Source organism: Pseudophryne corroboree, chromosome 5 (assembly GCF_028390025.1).
Source record: "Pseudophryne corroboree isolate aPseCor3 chromosome 5, aPseCor3.hap2, whole genome shotgun sequence".
Taxonomy (NCBI): Eukaryota; Metazoa; Chordata; class Amphibia; order Anura; family Myobatrachidae; genus Pseudophryne; species Pseudophryne corroboree.
In genome coordinates, this window is record NC_086448.1 from 679,992,997 (window position 1) to 680,017,780 (window position 24,784).

The following is a 24,784-nucleotide window of genomic DNA, read 5'->3' on the forward strand; positions in this document are numbered from 1 at the left end:
TACACCTTACGGTGGACAGATTCCTCTTTTTACACATTACGGCAGACAGCGTCCCCTTTTTACACATTACGGCAGACAGCGTCCCCATTTTTACACATAACGGCAGACAGCGTCCCCTTTTTACACATAACGGCAGACAGCGTCCCCTTTTTACACATAACGGCAGACAGCGTCCCCTTTTTACACATAGCGGCAGACAGCATACACTTTTTACACATAACGGCAGACAGCGTGCCCTTGTTAAACATAGCGGCAGACAGCGTACACTTTTTACACATAACGGCAGACAGCGTGCCCTTTTTACACATAACGGCAGACAGCGTCCCCTTTTTACACATTACGACAGACAGCGTGCCCTTTGTTACACATTACAGCAGACAGCGTCCCCCTTTTTACACATTATGGCAGGCAGATTCCCCCTTTTTACACATTACATCAGGCAGATTCCCCCTTTTTACACATTGCGGCAGGCAGATTCCCCCTTTTTACACATTGCGGCAAGCAGATTCCCCATTTTTACACATTGCGGCAGGCAGATTCCCCCTTTTTACACATTGCGGCAGACAGTCCCAAGAAAGAAAGAAAGAAAGAAAGAAAGAAAGAAAGAAAGAAAGAAAGAAAGAAAGAAAGAAAGAAAGAAAGAAAGAAAGAATTACACTTACCCTCTCCGCTGGCTCAGGCTCCACGGTGCAGCTTCTTGTCACGATTCCTGGGCAGGAGAGAAGGAGGAGGAGGAAGGTGGAGGAGGGAGCCGCAGCAGCTGCCCCTCTGCTTCACTATAGGCTGTTCTCGGAAGACAGCCTATAGTGAAGCAGAGGGGCAGCAGCAGCGCCTCAACCAGTAGCAAAGCGCTGCTGTGTCTCCCTCCTCCTCCTTCCCCCGTACCGATGCTCCTCTCCTCTCTGTCCAGGCGGCTGTGTGCTGCGGGCAGCGGTTGCCCGCAGCACACAGCTGCATGTAATGAGTCAGTTTGACTCATTACATGCTTTGGGCCCCTGGACAGAGGCGGGCCCCAGTGCAACGCACTGGTTGCACTGGCGGTAGTTCCGCCTCTGGCCAGTACCACTAAACCCTGTGAAAATTATTTGGATTAAATATTAATAACCCCTTTTTTTGAGTAAATAATATACAGCACAGGACAGCACCACTGAATTTATATGGCTGCACCACTGGACTGGATTTATACGTAATTATATGGATTTATATGGAATTATACATCAGGATCACTGGATTTATATGCCAGTACCACTGGAATTACATGGCAGGATCACTAGAATTATACGGCAGGATCACTGGAATTTTATGGCAGGATCACTGGATTTATACGCCAGTACCACTGGATTTATACGGCAGTACCACTGGACTGGACTAATACGCCGGTACCACTGGAATTATATGGCAGGATCACTGAGTTTATATGCCAGTACCACTGGAATTATACAGTAGGATCACTGGAATTATATGGCAGTATCACTGGATTTATAGGCCAGTACCACTGGAGTTATACACCATTACCACTGGACAGGATTTACCACTGGAATTATATGGCAGGATCAGTGGAATTATACAGCAGTACCACTGGAATTATACGTCAGGATCACTGGAATTATACCTGCATGATAACTGGAATTATACGGCAGGATCACTGGACCTATACGCCATTACCACTGGACTTATACACCAGTACTACTGGACTGGATTAATACGCCGGTACCTCTGGAATTATGCGGCAGGATCACTGGATTTATATGACAGCACCACGAAACCCTGTGAAAATTATTTGGATTAAATTATAATAACCCCTTTTTTTGGAGTACATAATATACAGCACAGGACAGCACCACTGAATGTATATGGCAGCATCACTGGACTCGTCTTATACTGAATTATATGGATTTATATGGAATTATACGGCAGGATCACTGGATTTATATGCCTAATATGCTTAATATCTATGGAAATGAACATAAATGCAATGAAATTATTGAATGAATAAATGGCAGTTTGTAACACAGTTTAATAAAAAAAAAAAACTCCCAACCACCTTTATAAACCACCTTTTTATAATATCACTTTTTGGCACTTCTACAGGTCCACACAATTCTGCAGCTTTTCTGCATGTCTATTACACATTGTCATGCTATGTTTGATAATACAGACATGGACAAATTTATTGGTACTCTTACAGCTTACTGAAATAATGCTTCAACCCTCCTGAAAAGTTATGAAATGAAAAACTATTTTCTCATTTACCTGCATGCCATTGCTATGTCATTGTATAAAGCAAATAAACTATGAAAAGAGATAAATGATTGCTTTTTCTCCAAAGATATTATTTAATGGTCTAGACAGATTTGATGGTACCCCTTAGCAAAAAACAATAAATAATTGTATCATAGTGATATTAGCATCACACAATTAGCATCAAATGTCTTCAATCTTCTAATAAATCATTCAGCCTATTTACAGTATATGCTGTTTGTTATCATCGTGTCTATCACATTGAACATGGACCAGAGAAAGAAAAGTAGAGAGTTGTCTAAGGAGATAATAAAAAAAAGAAATAGAAAAGCATGTTAAAAACAGAGGATATAAGACCATCTACAAATACTGTAGCTTGATGTTCAAAGAATTTGAGGTCACTTGGCCCATCTAGTGTGCCCCCTTTTTAAACCATGTTGTTACTGTACCTCACAGTTCACATACACGTCAATATTCCAGAACTGTGTCCAATATCAAGAACATTGCTACTATCACTCATACCGATTACCCTCATACAGTGCATTTTTTCATTTTGTATTATCCAATTTTTTAACATTCTTGTTTCATTTATCTCATATTAACTAGTCAAATTTCCATTTCTTTTTCCACTATATTCATTATTATATTCCTCTATTTCCATCTTCAGCATACTCATCTCCATTCCCTACATTTTCATTTTCCCATCATCCCCTCTCCCCCCTTTCTTCTACCTCTCTCCTCTTTTCTTCATTTCCTTTTTTAGATCGCTTTCACAACTTACTTTGCTTTATCCATTCCAGCTAGAGATTTACTTATTTTCCTGATTATTAACACGCAATACAGAATTGTATAAATTGTAAAAGTTGACTCAATACTTTCAGTAGATAATTATTTCCCATTAATTGAGTTTTTGTCACTTGTTAGAAACACCATAATCATCATGAAGAGGCTGAGCGCAGCGCATCACTAGGCAGAGAACTAGGACTAGGTGTGTATTGGACTGGCTTTGTGAATTCACAGGAACTTGCTGTGACAGGACACAGACTGAAGGTGACACAGAAGGTAAGCTGGATGGTCTTGGCAAGGTTAGGACACAGAGCTGAGATAAACACAGGACACATGTGCATGGCATAATCCAGCAGGGCACAGTAGCAGGACTGGCAGGAACAGCACACTGAGGACTGAGGAAGGGTATCAAGATGAAGGACTAGGACAGAGGCTAAGGAACAGACAGGCAGACTGGAAACTTTACAGGGTATAGTGATTGTGTGACAAGCTCACTAGGTGCAGGAACAAGGGAATATCACTGGCAACAGCACTGGCCAGAGTCCCTAACGAAAAGGAGCCAGACCAATCACAAGAGACATCAGGCTGCAGTCAGATAAAGAGGAATTCCAAACAGGTATGCAGCAAGTATCCTAGTTGCCAGGAGACAGACAGAATACAGGAATGAGTTGCAGCCATGACTCATAACAGACTGGAATTTGCTAAAATGCATATTGACACATTTCTTCTAAGATAATGTTTTGGGACTGCTTTGCTGCATCCGACACAAGGTGCTCTGATGCTGTGCAGGGCACAATTAAATCTCAAGACTTTTAAGGCATTCTGGAGTGAACTTACTGCCCAGTGTCAGAAAGCTCAATGTCATATGTAAGTCTTCCAACAGAATAATGACACGAACACCTCTAAAGGTATCTATTCTATGAGCTCTGATATGAATCCTTTCAAACATCTATGGAAATAGATGAAACATGCAGTCTGGAGAAGATGCACATCAAACCCTGAGACAGCTGGAAAAGTTTGCTCAGGAAGGGTGGGCCTACCTATTGATAGAAGTCTCATTGAGAGCTACAGAAGTCACTCGATTACAGTGTATGCCTTTAAAGTTTGTACAACAAAAAAATATTATATTAAGGATACCATGATTTATGTCAATGCCATTTTATTTGTTTTATTATTTGAAATATTCTAAAATACAGCACCATTAAGGAGATTGCTCATATGGTCACGAGAAACAACTGTACAGCACATTTAATAAGATATTTGGGGTAAATAAACTATGCACCACTTTCAAATCCATAGAATTATTCAGCCACCGATTTTGAAGGAGTAATAATATTAAATACAATACACATTATTTTTTTATTACTATAATTGCCCCATTAATCTGAAAACCCAGTTAATTTGAATAGTGCTCTGCATAGAAAGTGTAACCCATTATCTCTATTTCAGCATTGTGCATGCAATTTTGCTGCTGTATCTCTTTAATGCTTTCAGAGAGTTAATTGTCTTCACTAATCCATATGAGATACTTGAAAGTCTCTGGCTCTGGCAGACACATTTATGTGCAAGTGTCGCAACAGTTTAGATTTTCCTTAATATTTATTTATTTAGATTGAATTTTGCTCTTTCATCACCCCTGCATGTTAACAAAAAATTGCAAATAACCATGTTTAATCTACAATTACTGAATATTACAGAATATCATAAAATACGGCAAAAAAACAAAATAAAACAATAAAGTTCAAACCTAGTTTTAAAAGACTTGCCACCAACAGCACAGAATCTTTAATTTCCTCTAATTTGTGTACTAAATAACCCAATACTCAAAATTCAATTAGAAACTAATCAGCTTGGTAATTATGTTAATTGCAGAAGACTTACATCAATCATTCAGCAAAGTGATAGGACTTCAAAGGACCATTAAGTGAAGAATGATAAAAACCCTCATATACTGTAGCTGATCAAATGAACAAGATTTGTTATAAAAAAGAGTCCGGAGCATTCCACTTATTACTACTCTTGCTGTAGTGGAAAACATATATTTATTAGTGGCATGTCAGGCTTTCATAACCTATTATTTTTGTTTGTAATATCCAGTAAATTAAAACCTAAATTATTTAAATACCTTTGGGCTTTTGGACATAAACTATTGAATATGCTGTTGCTACAATAAATAAATGTTAATAATCATCATCATCCTTAATATCATCATCATCATCATCATCATCATTATATGGATACGTAAAGTATATCAGTATGGAGACACAAAGGGACATCTGCAGTAAATGTACATTAAGTAAAAATACGTAACAAAGGATCTTGCTACATATTCCTGGAAGTCACAGGCCTATTTATAAAACAAAGCTTTTAACTTACTATGTCAATATATTGACATACAGTACATCAAGTGTTCACTCTATCTGGAGAATCATCACAACTTAAAACAGCTTGAACACAATGGGCAATTTGCCTCTATTCAACCTCAAATACTATGTTACAATGTTACAATGTTACTATGTTACTATGAGTATTCTATAGAGGAAGCATGCAAAATCTCTTATTTTTTTACAATTACATACTTCATTAGACACTATGCAAAATAAATTTATTATATACTATATGTGATAGCTGGGAGTAGCTGTAGAAAAAAGTAAGTCTATTTCATATCACAATTAAGAATAAATAATGAAAATACTATAGCTTTGCAAAAGAAATTGGGAAACAAATTTACTTTATCGACAGAGTACATAGTGTTGCAGGTATATGGTATCACCATGGATATAAGACATTTACATACTATAAACACTGCTGCACTGTCATTTTGTACTTAAAGGTAATGTGACGGATTTATATATACAACCTATTTAAATAGGTATGGAGTCACAAATGATCATCAATGTGGTCACTAATATGCAGGGTGCCTTAATTTTAACCAGAACTAGTGATTGCTCAATGCCAGACCAACATCTCTCCCATCTCGCTTTGTGGATCAGTCCCCTGGATCCTGGTTTACTATCTGCTTAAGTATTACTTCACATCATTCTGCCCCAGTGCTATCCAGAACACCTGCTTCAGTATTTCTTCACAGCATACTTTATTGCATTCTGCCTTAGTTGTGCTCCCAACACCCACTTCCAGTGTTTGCAGTCTGCATCTATAAATCTTACATTCTGCTACAGCCTTAAGCTATCTGGTTAGCATGCACCTGTTCTCAATACCATTTTGTAGCATCAGCCCTCTACTGCTACTAGTCTGTATGTGCAACATTATTAAGCCGCCCATCTTCAGTCACATTCAAGCGTATACATTTAGCCAAGGAGCTCCAACCCAAATCAACAAACCTCTAGTGCCAACACAATGAATTAAATAGCATAAAGGACAGGATATGAGATGCCTCCATCCCTAAGCACTTTGAGTTTGTGCCACTTACTATGGCAGATTGGCTGAACAGTATGCCTCTTGGATGTTATGAGATTTGCCCATAGACTAAGACAGGTCTCCAGCTACCAATATGGTGAGGACCTGTCTACACATGTGCTGCCAATTAATCTGGGGTTTGAGCTGTGCACACTGCCCTGGCACTTATAGTGAGACCTCACTTAACAGTTAATGCTAGGTGATTGTTCTGTGACCCTGCACTAGTACAAACCAAATTGTATACCATATGGAGTGCCCATGCCATAAAATTTATATATGTAAAACATCAAGACCATTGAAAGTGCATATATTGGAGCATATTGGAAACATACGCAATGCCAATAAAGATCAGTCAAAATGCAAAACACTGACATCAGTGGGACAACACTTTCAGAAATTCCACAAAAGTGTCCCGACAGGTATGAAAGTCTTTGGTATGAGACATATCCAGCTAGGGATTCGAGGTGGAAACGTGGATCAGGCACTCTTAAAATACAAAACTAAAATGATATTTTTATTGAATAGCCAACATCCAGAGGGTCTGAATGAGGCTAACAGCTACAGCGCGTATTTATAAATCACATTTGCTTTCATTCTCTTCTATGCAGATTTTATTGGTTATGTACACAGCAATTTCAGTTTCTAGGTGATCAATGAGTAATCTCACGTTCAAAGCAAGGCAGGATAATATGTATGGTGTAAAAATTGGAGGTACAATTTTGTCCCCCTTGAGAAATTGGGGAAAATTGAAGACTTGACAAGAAATCAGAAGATTGATCCAGAATTTTTATGTGTCATCCATTAGAAGCTCATATTGAATGAATATTAGAACATCCACATCAGGGAGGATGTCCACTCTCCCATTCTCTCATAGAACCAATATTTTTATTCATCACAAAGTTGAGGATCTACTTAGGGACATCACAGAAAATATAGTTAGTGATTTTATATAAGAATTTTTATAAACTATTAAGTCACTCATTTAGTCACCTACTTAACACTATACACATAGACTAGAGTGTAATTTTCATATCAATGATCACGTTTTCTATCAGATTAGATATTAATATTATTTTATATACAAGATGTTAAAGAATTTTCACTAACTTCAACACTAGCAATATAAATTGGAGGGTTCTGCGCACTGAGTGTCTTTATTCTATAGCTAGCTGGGGTGTGCTGCTCGTTCTGATGGGTGTTCCAACCCACCTATACGTAAATGGAGAAGCTTAGTGGATATACCACAATAGAACTGCGCTCAACCCCTAAGGTGTGTGTGTTTAGCTAACGAATGCACATCAGATGTAATAAAGGATAATGTATGAACAGACCCAAATATGAGTTTACACTTGGATATAGAAATCACGAAAAAATAACAATATGATGCGAATTAATTGTTGTGAGCCACTGTATTTATTGTATACTGGCCAATCTAAAGGTGTGCAGTTAATGCCCAGGATGGGCGATATTGTCCCTTATAAAGTTCATGCAGGTTATAATACAGACTGCGGCGTCCCGCACATCTGCTGTTGAAAAGTCTTTAGGAAAAAAATAATAATAATAACAAATGCTGGTGTTGGTAAAAAATCTTTAAAACCTTCACGATGCCCTGAGCTTACGGTGGCGGCATAAGTGGGGTAAAAAAGGGGTCTCCAGACTGGTTTCCCCTCTCTGCCCCTGCTGCCCGTGGTGCGTCCTTGTTCAGACGCCCCCCAGGTGCAGGTCGGTCAGAGAGGTGGACCTGTCTAGCGGTGGGGAAAGGATTCAGATGCCGCTCTGAAGAGCGGCTAGCTGCGCCTCTCCCACCACTTACAGAGAACTCACCTGTCGCCCGCTCCAGCCTCATGCTGCGCTCCGTCACCAGCTTCCTCCGCTGTCTGGTATCCTAGCAGCGCTGCTGGCTTCCGGGTTGGTCCGGTCACGTGACCAGGTCTTTTCGACATGGGAAAGAGTCTTCCTGATGAAGTCTTTGAATCTGTAGTGGTTCTTTCTTTGTATTTCCTCCAACGCATTTCAACCTTTCGGTCTTCCTCTGGGAGTGCTTGAAGTGTCTAGATTGACATGATTTATATGTTTCTGAGGGGGCCATACCAGTTCTGATTGGATGAAGGATTGTATCACTGATTGGGCCTCTGACCTGTCTATCAAACCAGACCTGTTCTGATTGGATGAAGGATTGTATCACTGATTGGGCCTCTGACCTGTCTATCAAACCAGACCTGTTCTGATTGGATGAAGGATTGTATCACTGATTGGGCCTCTGACCTGTCTATCAAACCAGACCTGTTCTGATTTGTATGTTTCTGAGTGGGCTATACCAGTTCTGATTGGATGAAGGATTGTATCACTGATTGGGCCTCTGACCTGTCTATCAAACCAGACCTGTTCTGATTTGTATCTTCCTGAGTGGTTTCCTAGACTACAATGGAGTAAACAAACTCCCTGATTGGATCAATACACTTTATATTAAAAAATCAAAAGTATTTATTAACATTTGAAATAAAAATTTGGTGTTACCAATGATCCCTATGTGGAGGTGGGTCTGTCTCCTATATATGTTTTAATTGTTTTTTTGTTTGAAAGTGCCATATGTTTGATGAATAGGAACTGTGCCAATTAAGCCACTATTTTTTCTAGGGTATATAAACCCCAAACCCAGACAATACAACACACCTTTGAAAAAGCTGCAAGCTTTATGCAGTGAAACGCATCAGGTACTACCCATTGGAACAGGACAATCTCCATTTGGATCTGAACCAGCCCTCGCCATCTACCAGTTATCCAGAGGAGTCACAGAGAGGCACCATCTAATCACCGCATTGCATGAGGTACTCACCTACATATGGGACACCCTATATAATCCTCTAGCGGTGTATGGAAAAATATTGGACTCTCTAACTTTACAAAAAGACTCTCTATATTGGACCTTTACTGGACTTTTATTCCACTCAAGGGCACCATTTGGAATGGATCCCCTGTATTGCATTTTGCTATATGTCCTGACCCAATATATCGGGTAAATCATTCCCTTTTTACATGAATTCATGTAGTACAATAATTATTGCACAGGATATTGTTTTTAATTAATTGGTTTTTAATAAATTGTTTTAAATTAACACATTTAGTGTAATTATATTGTTCTTTCCTCCTAGAGCGCAGCCTCCCCCCTTCTTTCCTAAATAATAAATGCACTGACTGTTACAATTGCAGTCTGTTAGGTATCTCAGTACTGTTACAATGCACCATACTTTAATTGTGGCTAATCGGCTAATGGCAACCACACACACCATTCTCCACAAGTGGATTTACCCACATGTTTATCACAGAGTGGACATGATAAATATAAAGAATTGTGTTTATTACATGTGGAATTGTCCAGAATAATTCTTGCGGCCACTGTAAGTTTAAGGCCACATCAGTATTGGTGTAGACATATGGAACTTTATAATAAGTGCTCTGACTGTTACAATCACAGTATGTTTGGCATCCTAATTTTGTCATAACATACCACACCAATATTGTGGCTAGCCGGTTAACGGCAATTGCACACACTATTCTCCACATGAATGAGTGGATTTATCCACATGCTTATCACAGTATGGATATGATAATATATAAAAAATTGTGTTAGGTAGCGACACAGCTTTTCTGATCCACTAACTGTAACACATTTGAATCCTATATGATAATCTCAACTGGTTTTTTACTCTCCCAGTGTCTAAATACTATATATTCTATATATTTTATCTCTCCTTTTATTTAATTTTTGGAGTATTCTGGGTGGAAAGCATATGGACTTAGCGCAATGACACTTATGAATTTAATTGAATGATCTCATATAAGAAACTACTGCAGGAGAGACATTGTTGCATTTGAATTCAATCATAATCTGTCCAACCAGTTTGAGTACACAATTGCAACAAATGTTGCCTCTAAATTACAGTAACAACATATGAATAAGTTGCTACACTCTTTCAATGGTTACATATGAGAACAGTAACGATTATAACCACGGTTAGACTGTGACCAGATACAACCTCATACTCCTATACCAAGATTCTATTGTTTATAGGAGAGACTAGGTGAATTAACACACTATAGAACTCTCAGTGGCCAAAACATATTATTCAAAATTATACATTTTTGAAGGAGTTATTGTGGAGGTACCACTTTTTAATCCTATCTGAACTCACATATTTCAGTCTTTTCTCACTTGTATGTTTGTATGTGTAAAACATTTTAACCTCTAGTTTTTGCTGTACAGTCCCCGGAAATTGGGGCTCTTTTTAATAATTAATAAGCAATAAAAGCTAAGTTTTACTACATGAATTAATGTAAATCAATTATCTTTGTCTGCCCAACTAAGCAACCACTTCTCAGTTCTCTTTGTTTTTGTCACTAGTACAAACCACACTGGCTTGTTTTCTGATTTCTCTCCTGTCTGGTTCCATACTGGATTAACCATGTACAGACTTGGCTAGTTTACTTTTACTGTTTTTGCAATACTCTGCTGTATACCAAATATTGGACTTGTCTCTGGATCACATTTCTGTCTAACCGCTGCTTGTCATTTTTGTCTTTCCTTGCATTTGACTAATTTCCTGTTATTTGGCTCACTCTTGTTAAATCCTTATCTGCTGATTTGTGTTGGACTGTTATCAATAATGGACTATCTTGTTATGAATATTGGATAACTGATACTACAGGATAGGGTAGAAACAATAAAAGACATATATTATTGTGGTTGCTCACCATACATTGCCATATGAATTTGAAGGGCTTTATTTACAAAGTGGCAGTTTTTATAGGCCACTGGTTTAAATTTTTCTCCAACCTACTGGGAAGCAACAGCTTACAAAAGCCACTGTTTTGTTAATAAAGTGTCCTTGCCACCTGGGTCCTATATTAGATAAGAGGGTAACAAAAGTCTGTAACAGTGAGCAGTTATGAAGTCCATGTTTACACCTACTAGGTATATAACTATTAATAAAAACAGAAGCCCTCTGCCTTGCTAAATATCCTCACACATGGTCCTTCATCAACCTGCAAGCGTGGTTTGGAACATTAATAATACAGTGGGTTTGGTCACTGTGTAGCAACTATAATCCTGTTTCAAACTTATTGAATTTTTAATTGCAGTATTTTTATATTGTACTGAAAGAAACATTCACTAAATTACCATAACATAGTCACTCACTTATTAATTTAATGATTGTTACCATCAAGACCAACCATATAGATGTTTTATTGACATATTTATCTCCATTTTTAAAGTACTTTAGCAAATAATTAACACTGGAGGTAATACTTCAGCGTTATATAAAGGCATTTTTGAATTACCAGATCTCCAAAAGAACATGTTTCTGTATTGATCTACCCAGGTGCTCCAAGATGTTGGGAGTGGGTACTAATTACCCGGACCCTGGTCGTTTGGGGAAGCCCAGAGGGGCCTCCACCTGAGCCTCTTCTCATCTCTGCCCAATACCACTGTGATGCATCTGTATAGCAGTTCAGCCATGCGGCACATGGGGCAGTGAGAGAGAGGAGACTGCTGCCGCTGAGCAGAAGCAGTCTCCACTCTCTCACAGCCTGATTTGCAGCTGCGCTGCTATAGAGATGCGGCTGCAGCAGTAGCGGGCAGAGAGGAGAAGTGTTATAGACGTACTCCTGGAGCCACCCCTCTGCAGAGTGTGAGGTGCTGCGCGTACTATTTTGTTAACATTTGTTTGTAACCCACTGTGGTCACCCTCCTGGATTTGGCCATGCCCTTCCAGTACCAGGGAGCGCTGGAGCTCACCACTGCCTTGGATTTACCACCAGCTAACTGGCAACAGCTATGGAACATATAGGACTCAATTTGTTCCAGTCTCCCCCAATTCAAACTATTTAAATGTTACATAAATACTAGTAGGTGAATTCATCTAATAAAGGGCTTTTCATGGTTGGATTATAGTTAATATTTTTTGTTGTTAATATCTATGTTATGATTTTTGGTGATTTTCATAACTTTTATGGTTGGAGCTGCATGTGGGTTTGGAGCACTTTATGCAGTATACTGTAACGGTTGTATTTATTTGTTACTCTAGTATTACTACATGTCTCCTTAATATTGAGTTGTCTTTTTTTCATAGTATGATATTCTACCTGTTTGTGACTGTGACAGCTTGCCTGCTGTTCTAGAAATCTATTTAATCTATTTTTATTTGTAAGGTGAGAATGAAATATATTTCTTTTGCTATTAGTCACAGTGCAACTATCATCAAGCAATGTGACTTCAATCAATAATTCACACATAGTAACAGTAATCCAGATTCACTTGACATTGCTCAAGCAAATTGTCAATGACCAGTGAGTGATAGACGCAAACTACAAAGGCTTATTTATGGAATCGCATATAGTAGATATTCAATTATGATTGGGATTAGAGCTTTATTCAACAATATGGTATTTAAAGATATGCATTTACTAGTACTTATTCATGCTAAATGAATGTGTATGATTATATTACACAACATACATTTCCATTAAAATTTATTTATTGAAAGCACATCACAAGTTAACTTATATTACTATTAGAATATATACTCTTAAAATCCTTTTAACCACTTCCAGCAAGTTTTGGTTAGAGATTATAGAGGAGTAGCTCGGTTTTGCTGAAAACTATACACACCCAAAGGTTGGGGGAAGTGGCTCCTGGCAGCCTCAACAAAGGTGGTTGCGGTGTGCTCTGGCCATGAGGGGAGTGGGGTTTGTCGTATATATGTATGGAGGCAGTGAATGTATGTATTTATGTATGTATGTATGTATGATAGACAGTGTGTGGCTGTATGTATGTATGTATGTATGTATGTTTGTATGTATGTATGTATGTATGTATGTATAAGAGAGGTGCCCTTTGTTGTGGCTACCTGGAGTCACTTCCCAGGGAAGGTGGTAGTAGTCGCAGTGTGCACTGGCCACGGGGGTGGGTGTGTTGTATATATGTATAGAGGCAGTATATGAATATATGTATGTATGTATGTATGTATGTATGTATGTATGAGAGGCAGTATGTGTATGTATGTATGTATGTATGTATGTATGTATGTTTGAGAGAGGCAGTGAATGTATGTATATATGAGATGCAGTGTTTGGATGTATGTCTTCTGACTGGTCTTCCCAAATATAGGCTCTCACCACTACAATCCATTTTGAGTGCAGCTGCACGGCTGATTTTCCTTGCTAGACGTTCATTGTCTATGACTCCACTATGTCAGCCCCTCTGTACAGTCCACCCATAACCTCACTTATTTTATCTTTTTTCACTTTCACACCCTCCTGACCCATTGCCAACAGTGCTGGGTGACCATATCATCAGGGCCGGCCCGAGGCCAAATTATTTGGTAAGCGAATAAATACTTTGGCGCCAACCTAAGCACTTTTCGTCACGCACCTGAAAAAATTAAGGAGGCGTGGTCTCATTGTAAAAGCCCAGTTGTAGTGCCTCTTACACATTTGCCCACTGTATAAGTGCCCCTTACACATTTGTCCACTGTATAAGTGCTCCTTATACATTTGCCCACTATATAAGTGCCGCTTACACATTTGCACACTATATAAGTGCCCCTTACACAGTTGCCCACTTTATAAGTGCCCATGACACATTTGGCCACTGTTGAAGTTCCCCTTACATATTTTGCACACTTTAATACTTCCCCTTACATACTAATCTAATCAAAGTACTGTATCACCTGATATGCCCCCTGTGCCCGGAGGCTCACAAAGCATTCAGTGGTGTTGGCGCACGATAGTTCAAGAAGAAGAATCTCAAAATAAACTACCGTTTCTAGTAGCCGGACAGCAAGGGCTTCTGGGAGCGGTAGTTTATTTTGCATGTACAGTAATATGAAGAATCTCAAAATAAACTACTGCTCCCAGCAGCCCTTGCTGCCGGACATAACGCGTCGGTGCCTACATCACTGCCTGCTCATTGAGTCTCCGGGCAGGTGCTACATATCAGGGCATATCAGGAATGGCCGGTGTTACACATATGACTGGCGCAACTGAGTAGGGCGCCCTCCTCTTTGCTGCGCGTTACTCAGCTGCGTAACCAGCATATGCATAAAACCGGCCCTGAATATCATACAGCCCATTAAGAACCTTTGCAATCTGGTGAACCCTTATACAATAGGTAGCATCTATCCTTGTGTATCAATGCCTATTGCTCTATAGATTGTAAGCTTGCAAAAAGGGCCTTCCTACCTCTATATCTGTCTGTTTTTACCCATTTTTGTTCTATTACTGTTTTTCAATTGCAAAGTGCAACGGAATAAGTGGTGTAACCCTGTTTGTGTGCTGGTGCAGTGCTGTGTAACCCTGTTGTGTGCTGGTGAAGTGCGTTCTAACCCTGTTGTGTGCTGGTTAAGTGCGTATAACCCTGTGAGTGTGCTGGTGCAGTGCGGTGTAACCCTGTGTATGTGTACTGTTGCAGTGCGGGGAAGTGAAATAGGAAGTATGATGAGGAAGACTGAAGACAGAAGAGGGCTCAACCATAGTATAATGCATATAAGGGGCTCTTCTGTGGCGTAATGTGTATAATCGGCTCTACTGTGATGTAACATGTATAAGGGGTACAACTGTGTGGCGTAATGTGTATAAGGGGCTCTTCTGTGGCGTAATGTGTATAAGCATCTCTACTGTGATGTAACATATATAAAAGTTACTACTGTGTTGTGTAATGTGACTAACGGACACTACTGTGCGGCATAATTTATAATACGCTTTGTATGTGTGCTGCTACATTGTCACTTAGTTTAACCAGCTAGCTCTATGCAGCCTTTTGCCAATATTGGTTAAAAGTTAAAAACAATATTTTGAGCTGTGATATGGTCAAAATTGACTGGAAATTACTGGAAATTAATGTTATTGAAATTAATGCGATTTTAGCTGTTTGTATCAATTTAAAAAAAATCAAATTAAATGAGGCAGTTTTGGCAAAATCAAATTTAAAACCAAAACCCGTCAATGAATTAGAACCAAAACCAGTAAAAATGGTTCTGCACACATCTCTAGTTCTCAGTAGAACTGGGTACTGGCTCTGGTCTTCCTGCCAAGTTCCGATCTTGGATCACAGAAACAGATCTTGCATCTTGGATCACAGAAACAGATCTTGCATGTTTTGGATTGCTTTTAAGTCCCTCCCTCATGATTTCAGGCGTCATTCAATACACGAGAGTGTATGGAGAATGTGCGACCTGTATTTTCACGCTGCAATACTAAATACTAGCATCTACTTTTTGCTGCTCGTGCGATCAACTTGATGCCGCCTATGGGGGAGTGTATTTTAGCATAGCAGGGCTGTGATCGCTTGTGCAGCCCTGCTATGCTAAAAAAGTTTCCTGCAAAACAAGACCAGGGTCAGACTTACTTACCCAGTGCGACGGATCCAGCGACGAAGGTCCCGGGATTGACGTCAGACATCCGCCCTCCAAACCCCTGGACACGCCTGCATTCGGATCTCCACGCCCGGAAAACGGTGAGTATCCCGGTGACGGCTGTCGCTGGGCAACGACACGCGTGCATATTGCGGGGGCCACGCATGCGCAGTTCTGACCCATTCGCACCGCAGCAAAGAACCGCTGCGTGCGAATGGGTCGGAATGACCCCCAGAAGGGGGCTTCACTTTAGTAGCATGTGTGGACAATGCACACAAATACAAAATTAACACCTTGTACAGATTTAACTAGGGTCCTAATTCAGACCTGATCGTAGATGTGCTGAATTAAGCACATCTACAATCAGTCACAGAGGCATGCGGGGGGACGCATAGCACAGGGCTGGTCCACCCCGCATGTCAGGCCTCCTCTGCATAAGTACAAAAGCATCGCACAGCGGCAATGCTTTTGTACTTTTAGGAGTAACTCCATACCAGCGCAGCTCCTCCACGCTGGCAGGGAGCTACTCGTCGCTGTGAGGGTCGCAGCGGCTGCATGTGACGTTACACAGCTGCATGGTGGCCCGCCCCTGCACAGTCTGGGCACGCATGTGTTGCCTGGACCATGCCCCAAAAATGGCGGCCAAACACCGCCGGCCCACCCCTTCCCGTCCAGCAACAGCCTCTGCCTGTCGAAAACGCACAGCACCAACCAGGTCTGAATTAGGCCCCATGCTCATTGTGGGTACGGCTAGGCGCGGGCGTGCCTTGTTAGGGGTGATGCGCATGCACGCCGGTTTAGCATGTATCTTAGTTGCACCCACGGCAATTAAAATAGCTACATAGGGAAATAGTCGCAGCCCGGTGTACTAAGAAACAGGTGCGATTAGGCGTGCCTGTTGTGCATGTGCAGCCACATCACAGCCACAATGAGCATGGCTACATCTGTATATGTTACTGTAGTTGTACATAACTGTAACTACAGTACTTGCAATATGTATTAGTCAGGAAACTGAATTATGGCATGCCCATTGCTATCTCTGTTTATGTACTGACAATGCTACCTCTAGTTCGCCTAGCTTAAACTAAACATTAGAATTGTTGTGTCTGCTATCCAGGGCTGTTTCTAGCCAATTTGGCTCCCAGTGCGAGATTTAAAAATGCGCCCACCCCCCACATTGACATAAAAAAGCACCCCCCCCCCCGATCTACAAAAAAACCTTGCACGCACTCCTGACAAGAGGTGTGCCCTCGTTAAAATGGGCGTGGTCCCATTAAATGGGCGTGGCCTCATCTGAAAAGACTACCTTTCACCCCAGTTTTTGACACTGCAACAAAAGATCACGGCCACTACAGGAAAAAAATAAATTCTACCATATTAAGCCACACATCGAAATGCCCCCTGCACCATATTATGCCCTTGATACATTAAATCCCCATTTTACACAAATTACGGCAGGCAGGTGTGCCCCTTTTACACATTACGGCAGGAAGGTGTCCCCATTTTACACATTACGGCAGGCAAGAGTCCCCATTTTACAAATTATGCCAGGCAAGAGTCCCCATTTTACACATTACGGCAGGCAAGTGTCCCCATTTTAAACATTACGGCAGGCAAGTGTCCCCATTTTACACATTATGGCAGGCAGGTGTCCCCATTTTACACATTACGGCAGGCAAGTGTCCCCATTTTACACATTACGGCAGGCAAGTGTCTCCATTTTACACATTATGGTAGGCAGGTGTCCCCATTTTATACATTACAGCAGGCAAGTGTTCCTATTTTACACATTATGGCATGCAAGAGTACCCATTTTACACATTACTGCAGGCAGGTGTCCCCATTTTACACATTACGGAAGGCAGGTGTCCCCATTTTACACATTACGTCAGGCAAAAGTTCCCATTTTACACATTATAGCAGGCAGAGACCCCTTCAACAAAGAGACACATAGAGAATAAAAAAAAAGCTATACTTACGTTTGCACTGCAGCGGCATCCACCTGCCAGAGATCTTCTTTCATCCCGCTCTTCATTCGTCCCACGCTAGCCTGCCTCTCCAGTCTCCCTTCGTGTCCCAGCTGCCCCTCTTCCCCGTCATCAGTACTGTGCTCGGGGAGGAGTTTCGTGCAATGACGCGTTTGCGACCCTAGGTGGAGTGCAATGACGCGAAGAGATTTAACATGTGCAGAGAGATTTAAATTTGGGAGATGCAGCTGCAGCGGTAGTTGGCAGAGAGGAGATGTGTTACAGTTGTTCCTCTGGAGCCATCCCTCTGACGAGTTTGCAGCGCAGCATAAACTATTTTGTTAATATTTTTTGGGGACGTGTCTCCGTCCGCAGTGTCCTTCAGTGTCCTGCATCAGTACAGTGGTAGTGTCTAGTGCTACATCTGTCCAGTCACAGTGGTGGTGTCCTCTGCTGCCATATGTCCAGTGCTTCTGTATAAGTCCAGTCCATTGCAGTGGTGCTGTGTTGTCCTGCATCAGTCCAGTGGTGGTGTCCCTGTGCTGCTGTATATGTCCAGTGATACTGCCGTATATGTCCAGTGATACTGCCGTATATGTCCAGTGAAACTGTCGTATATGTTCAGTGGTACTGCCAAATAATTCCAGTGATACTGCCGTATATGTCCAGTGGTACTGCCATATAATTTCAGTGATACTGCCAAATATGTCCAGTGGTACTGCCGAATAAATCCAGTGATACTGCTGTATATGTCCAGTGGAGTGGCGTATAATTCCAGTGCAGAGGCGGAACTACCGCCAGTGCAACCAGTGCGTTCCACTGGGGCCTGCCACTGTCCAGGGGCCCAAAGCATGTAATGAGTCAAACTGACTCATTACATGCCGCTGTGTGCTGCGGGCAACCACTGTTCGCAGCACATAGCCGCCCGGAGAGAGAGGAGAGGAGCGCAGCGGTACGGGTTAAGGAGGAGGAGGGAGGTGGAGGAGGGAGCAGCAGCAGCAGCGCTGTGTTATTGGTTGAGGCACTGCTGCTGCTGTCCCTCTGCTTCACTATAGGCTGTCTTCTGCCGCTGTGAAGCGCATCCCAGCATTCACAGTGGCAGAGAACCGCCTATAGTGAAGTAGAGGGACAGCAGCAGCAGCACCTCCACCAATAACACAGCGCTGCTGCGGCTCCCTCCTCCACCTCCCTCCTCCTCCTTCTCTCCTGCTCAGGATCTCTGCCAGAAGCTGCACCGAGGAGCCTGAGCCAGTGGAGAGGGTAAGTATAATTCATTCTTTCTTTCTTTCTTTCTTTCTTTCTTTCTTTCTTTCTTTCTTTCTTTCTTTCTTTCTTTCTTTCTTTCTTTCTTTCTTTCTTTCTTTCTTTCTTTCTTTCTTTCTTTCTTTCTTCATGTGCAAAAAGGGGGACTGTCTGCCGTATTGTGTAAAAAAGGGGGAATCTGCCTGATGTAATGTGTAAAAAGGGGGAATCTGCCTGCTGTGATGTGTAAAAAGGGGGAATCTGCCTGCTGTGATGTGTAAAAAGGGGACGCTGTCTGCCACAATGTGTAAAAAGAGGGAATCTGCTTGCCGCAATGTGTAAAAAGGGCTGTCTGCCGTAATGTGTAACAAGGGCACGCTGTCTGCCGTAATGTGTAAAAATGGCATGCTGTCTGCCGTAATGTGTAAAAAGGGCACGCTGTCTGCCGTAATGTGTAAAAAGGGGACACTGTCTGCCGTAATGTGTAACAAGGGCACGCTGTCTGCCGTTATGTGTAAAAAGGGCACACTGTCTGCCGTAATGTGTAAAAAGGGCACGCTGTCTGCCGTTATGTGTAAAAAGTGTACGCTGTCTGCCGCTATGTGTAACAAGGGCACGCTGTCTGCCGTTATGTGTAAAAAGGGGACGCTGTCTGCTGGTATGTGTAAAAAGGGGACGCTGTCTGCCATTATGTGTAAAAAGTGTACGCTGTCTGCCGCAATGTGTAAAAAGGGCACACTGTCTGCCGTAATGTGTAAAAAGGGGGACGCTGTCTGCCGTAATGTGTAAAAAGGGGACGCTGTCTGCTGTAATGTGTAAAAAGGGGAATCTGTCCGCCGTAAGGTGTAAAAGGGTCTCTACCTGGTGTATTGGTGCTACTGTGCGGCGTAATTTGAATAATGGAGACTACTGTGCACCGTTTTTTGAATTGGTATTACTTTGTGGCCACACCCCTTCCCCAAGAAGCCACGCCCCTATGTATTTTTGCGCATGCCTACGGCACGCACTGCCCCTGTTTGGCATGCAGGGGTGGGGCTCAGATGCCGTTTCTTGCACACAGTGTTAAAATGTCTAGTTACGGCACTGTTGCTAGGTATCCATTGCTCTTGCCCTGAGCAGGTCCCCCTCACCAGATCCTCTCCAGGTGTGAGGGGGTGGACTTGGATGGGATCAGGGGGGGGCAAAGCATTTTGTTGCACCTGGGCCCACCGTTTGCTAGTTCCGTAACTGTTCCAGTGATACTGCTGTATAATTCCAGTGGAACTGGCGTATAAGTCCAGCGATACTGCAATATAAATCTACTCCAGTGGTACTGCCATATAAATTCAGTGGTACTGTCATTTAATTCCAGTGATACTGCGGTATAATTCCAGTGATACTGCTGTATAATTCCAGTGGTATTGGCGTCTAAGTCCAGTGATACTGCTGTATAAATCCAGTCCAGTGGTACTGCCGTATAAGTCCACTGGTACTACCGTATATTTCCAGTGATACTGCCGTATAATTCCAGTGGTACTGATGTATAAGTCCAGTCAGGGCCGTAACTACGTATGTGCCAGGTGTGCCTGGCACACAGCGCAGTTGCCCTGAGGGCACAATGGCCAGCGGCATGTAATGAGTCAAATTGACTCATTAAATGCCGCCTCTGTTGAGTGCTGTGCGCTGCGCTCGGCACTGGAGAGGAGCGAGCAGCAGCCGCGCCGTGCAGTGGAGTAGGAGGAGGGAGGGGGACTGGAGCCACAGCAGCGCTATGTTATTGGTAGTAAGCACTGCTGCAGCAGTCCCCTCTCCTTCCGTTTAGGCTGCCTGACGTTGCTGTAAATGCTGGGATGCGGTTCCTCCATCCCAGCATTCACTGCAGCGCCGGGTAGCCTATACGGAAAGGAGAGGGGACTGCTGCAGCTGCGCTTACTGCCAATGACATAGCGCTGCTGCGGCTCCAATCCCCCTCCCTCCTCCTCCTTGTCCGATGCCTGCACCGAGGGAGCTGCCAGCACGAGGAGCCTGTCAGCGGGGAGATGGTAAGTATCTCTCTCTTTCTTTCTCTCTCTCTCTCGCTCTCTTTCTCTCTCTCAGGGGGACACTGTCTGCTGTAACGTGTAAAAAGGGGGACTGGCTGCCGCAATGTGTAAAAAGGGGGACACTGGCCACTGCAATGTGCATAAAGGGGGACACCATCAGCCGTAATGTGTAAAAAGGGGGACTGGCTGCCACAATGTGTAAAAAGGGGGACACTGGCTGCTGCAATGTGTATAAAGGGGGACACCATCTGCCGTAATGTGTAAAAACGGGGATGCTGTCTAATGTAATGTGTAAAAAGGGGACGCTGTCTGCCATAATGTGTAAAAAGGGGGACGCTGTCTGCCGTACTGTGTAAAAATGGGAACGCTGTCTGCCGTAATGTGTAAAAAGGGGACGCTGTCTGCTGTAATGTGTAAAAAAGGGGACGCTGTCTGCCGTAATGTGTAAAAAAGGGGACGATGTCTGCCATAATGTGTAAAAAAGGAGGACTGTCTGCCGTAATGTGTAAAAAAGGGGATGCTGTCTGCCATAATGTGTAAAAAAAGGGGACGCTGTCTGCCGTAATGTGTATAAAAGGGGACGCTGTCTGCCGTAATGTGTAAAAAGGGGGACTGTCTGCTGTAATGTGTAAAAAGGGGGACTGTCTACTGTAATGTATAAAAGGGGCTCTACGTGTTGTAGTGGCGCTACTGTGCAGCGTAATTTGAACAATGGAGACTACTGTGCACCATAGTATGAATTGCTATTATTTTGTGTCCATGCCCCTTCCCCATGAAGCCACGCCTCTATATTTTTTGCGCGCCAATGGCGCGCACTGCTCGTTTCTTGCATGGGGGGGGCGCCAATGTCGTTTCTTGCACACAGCGCTAAAATGCCTAGTTACGGCACTGAGTCTAGTGATACTGTCATATAAATCTAGTCCAGTGGTACTGCCGTATAAGTCCAGTGGTAGTGCCGTATAATTCCAGTGATACTGCCGTATAATACTAGTGATACTTCCGTATAATTCCATTGGTACTGGCGTATAAGTCCAGTGTTACTGCCGAATAAATCCAGTCCAGTGGTACGTCCGTATAAGTCCAGTGGTACATCCGTATAAGTCCAGTGGTACTGCTGTACAAAGTCCAGTGATACTGCCGTATAATTCCAGTGATACTGCCGTATACGCCAGTACCATTGGAATTATAAGTCCAGTGATCCTGCATATAAATCCAGTCCAGTATTACTGCCATATAAGTCCAGTGGTATTGCTGTATAATTCCAGTGATACTGCCATATAAATCCAGTGGTACTGGCGTATAAGTCCAGTGATCCTGCCGTATAAATCCAGTCCATTGGTACTACCGTATATGTCCAGTTGTACTGCCGTATAATTCCAGTGATACTGACGTATAATTCCTGTGGTACTGGCGTATAAGTCCAGTGATACTGCCACATAAATCCAGTCCGGTCGTACTCCCATATAAGTCCAGTGGTACTGTTGTGTAATTCCAGTGATACAGCTGTATAAGTCCAGTCCAGTGGTACTGCCGTATAAGTTCAGTGGTGCTGTCCTGTGCTGTATATTATTTGCACCAAATAAAGGGGTTATTAATATGTAACCAAACTAATTTTCACAGGGTTTGCTCTGTGTGGTGTAGAGGTACACTCTCCTGTACTGCATATTGTTAAATACATTAGTGCAGCCGGTAATCTTGTCAGCGATCAGCGTTGGAGGTTACTTCCACAAAATGTGGAGAAGATGATGTTCATCAAAATGAATGATAAATTCCTTCGGGAAGCCTTTACCAGCAACTACCTCCAGAAAGTACACAGGGACCTGTGATGGTGGAGTCCAGTGGGGACGTATTAATTAGAGATGTGCACTTGAAATTTTTCGGGTTTTGTGTTTTGGTTTTCGGTTCGGTTCCGCGGCCGTGTTTTGGGTTCGACCGCGTTTTGGCAAAACCTCACCGAATTTTTTTTGTCGGATTCGGGTGTGTTTTGGATTCGGGTGTTTTTTTCAAAAAACACTAAAAAACAGCTTAAATCATAGAATTTGGGGGTCATTTTGATCCCAAAGTATTATTAACCTCAAAAACCATAATTTCCACTCATTTTCAGTCTATTCTGAACACCTCACACCTCACAATATTATTTTTAGTCCTAAAATTTGCACCGAGGTCGCTGGATGACTAAGCTAAGCGACCCTAGTGGCCGACACAAACACCTGGCCCATCTAGGAGTGGCACTGCAGTGTCACGCAGGATGGCCCTTCCAAAAAACACTCCCCAAACAGCACATGACGCAAAGAAAAATAGAGGCGCAATGAGGTAGCTGTGTGAGTAAGATAAGCGACCCTAGTGGCCGACACAAACACCTGGCCCATCTAGGAGTGGCACTGCAGTGTCACGCAGGATGGCCCTTCCAAAAAACACTCCCCAAACAGCACATGACGCAAAGAAGAAAAAAAGAGGCGCAATGAGGTAGCTGTGTGAGTAAGCTAAGCGACCCTAGTGGCCGACACAAACACCTGGCCCATCTAGGAGTGGCACTGCAGTGTCACGCAGGATGGCCCTTCCAAAAAACACTCCCCAAACAGCACATGACGCAAAGAAGAAAAAAAGAGGCGCAATGAGGTAGCTGTGTGAGTAAGATAAGCGACCCTAGTGGCCGACACAAACACCTGGCCCATCTAGGAGTGGCACTGCAGTGTCACGCAGGATGGCCCTTCCAAAAAACACTCCCCAAACAGCACATGACGCAAAGAAGAAAAAAAGAGGCGCAATGAGGTAGCTGTGTGAGTAAGCTAAGCGACCCTAGTGGCCGACACAAACACCTGGCCCATCTAGGAGTGGCACTGCAGTGTCACGCAGGATGGCCCTTCCAAAAAACACTCCCCAAACAGCACATGACGCAAAGAAGAAAAAAAGAGGCGCAATGAGGTAGCTGTGTGAGTAAGCTAAGCGACCCTAGTGGCCGACACAAACACCTGGCCCATCTAGGAGTGGCACTGCAGTGTCACGCAGGATGGCCCTTCCAAAAAACACTCCCCAAACAGCACATGACGCAAAGAAGAAATAAAGAGGCGCAATGAGGTAGCTGTGTGAGTAAGATAAGCGACCCTAGTGGCCGACACAAACACCTGGCCCATCTAGGAGTGGCACTGCAGTGTCACGCAGGATGGCCCTTCCAAAAAACACTCCCCAAACAGCACATGACGCAAAGAAAAAAAGAGGCGCAATGAGGTAGCTGTGTGAGTAAGATAAGCGACCCTAGTGGCCGACACAAACACCAGGCCCATCTAGGAGTGGCACTGCAGTGTCACGCAGGATGGCCCTTCCAAAAAACACTCCCCAAACAGCACATGACGCAAAGAAGAAAAAAAGAGGCGCAATGAGGTAGCTGTGTGAGTAAGATAAGCGACCCTAGTGGCCGACACAAACACCTGGCCCATCTAGGAGTGGCACTGCAGTGTCACGCAGGATGGCCCTTCCAAAAAACACTCCCCAAACAGCACATGACGCAAAGAAGAAAAAAGAGGCGCAATGAGGTAGCTGTGTGAGTAAGATAAGCGACCCTAGTGGCCGACACAAACACCTGGCCCATCTAGGAGTGGCACTGCAGTGTCACGCAGGATGGCCCTTCCAAAAAACACTCCCCAAACAGCACATGACGCAAAGAAGAAAAAAAGAGGCGCAATGAGGTAGCTGTGTG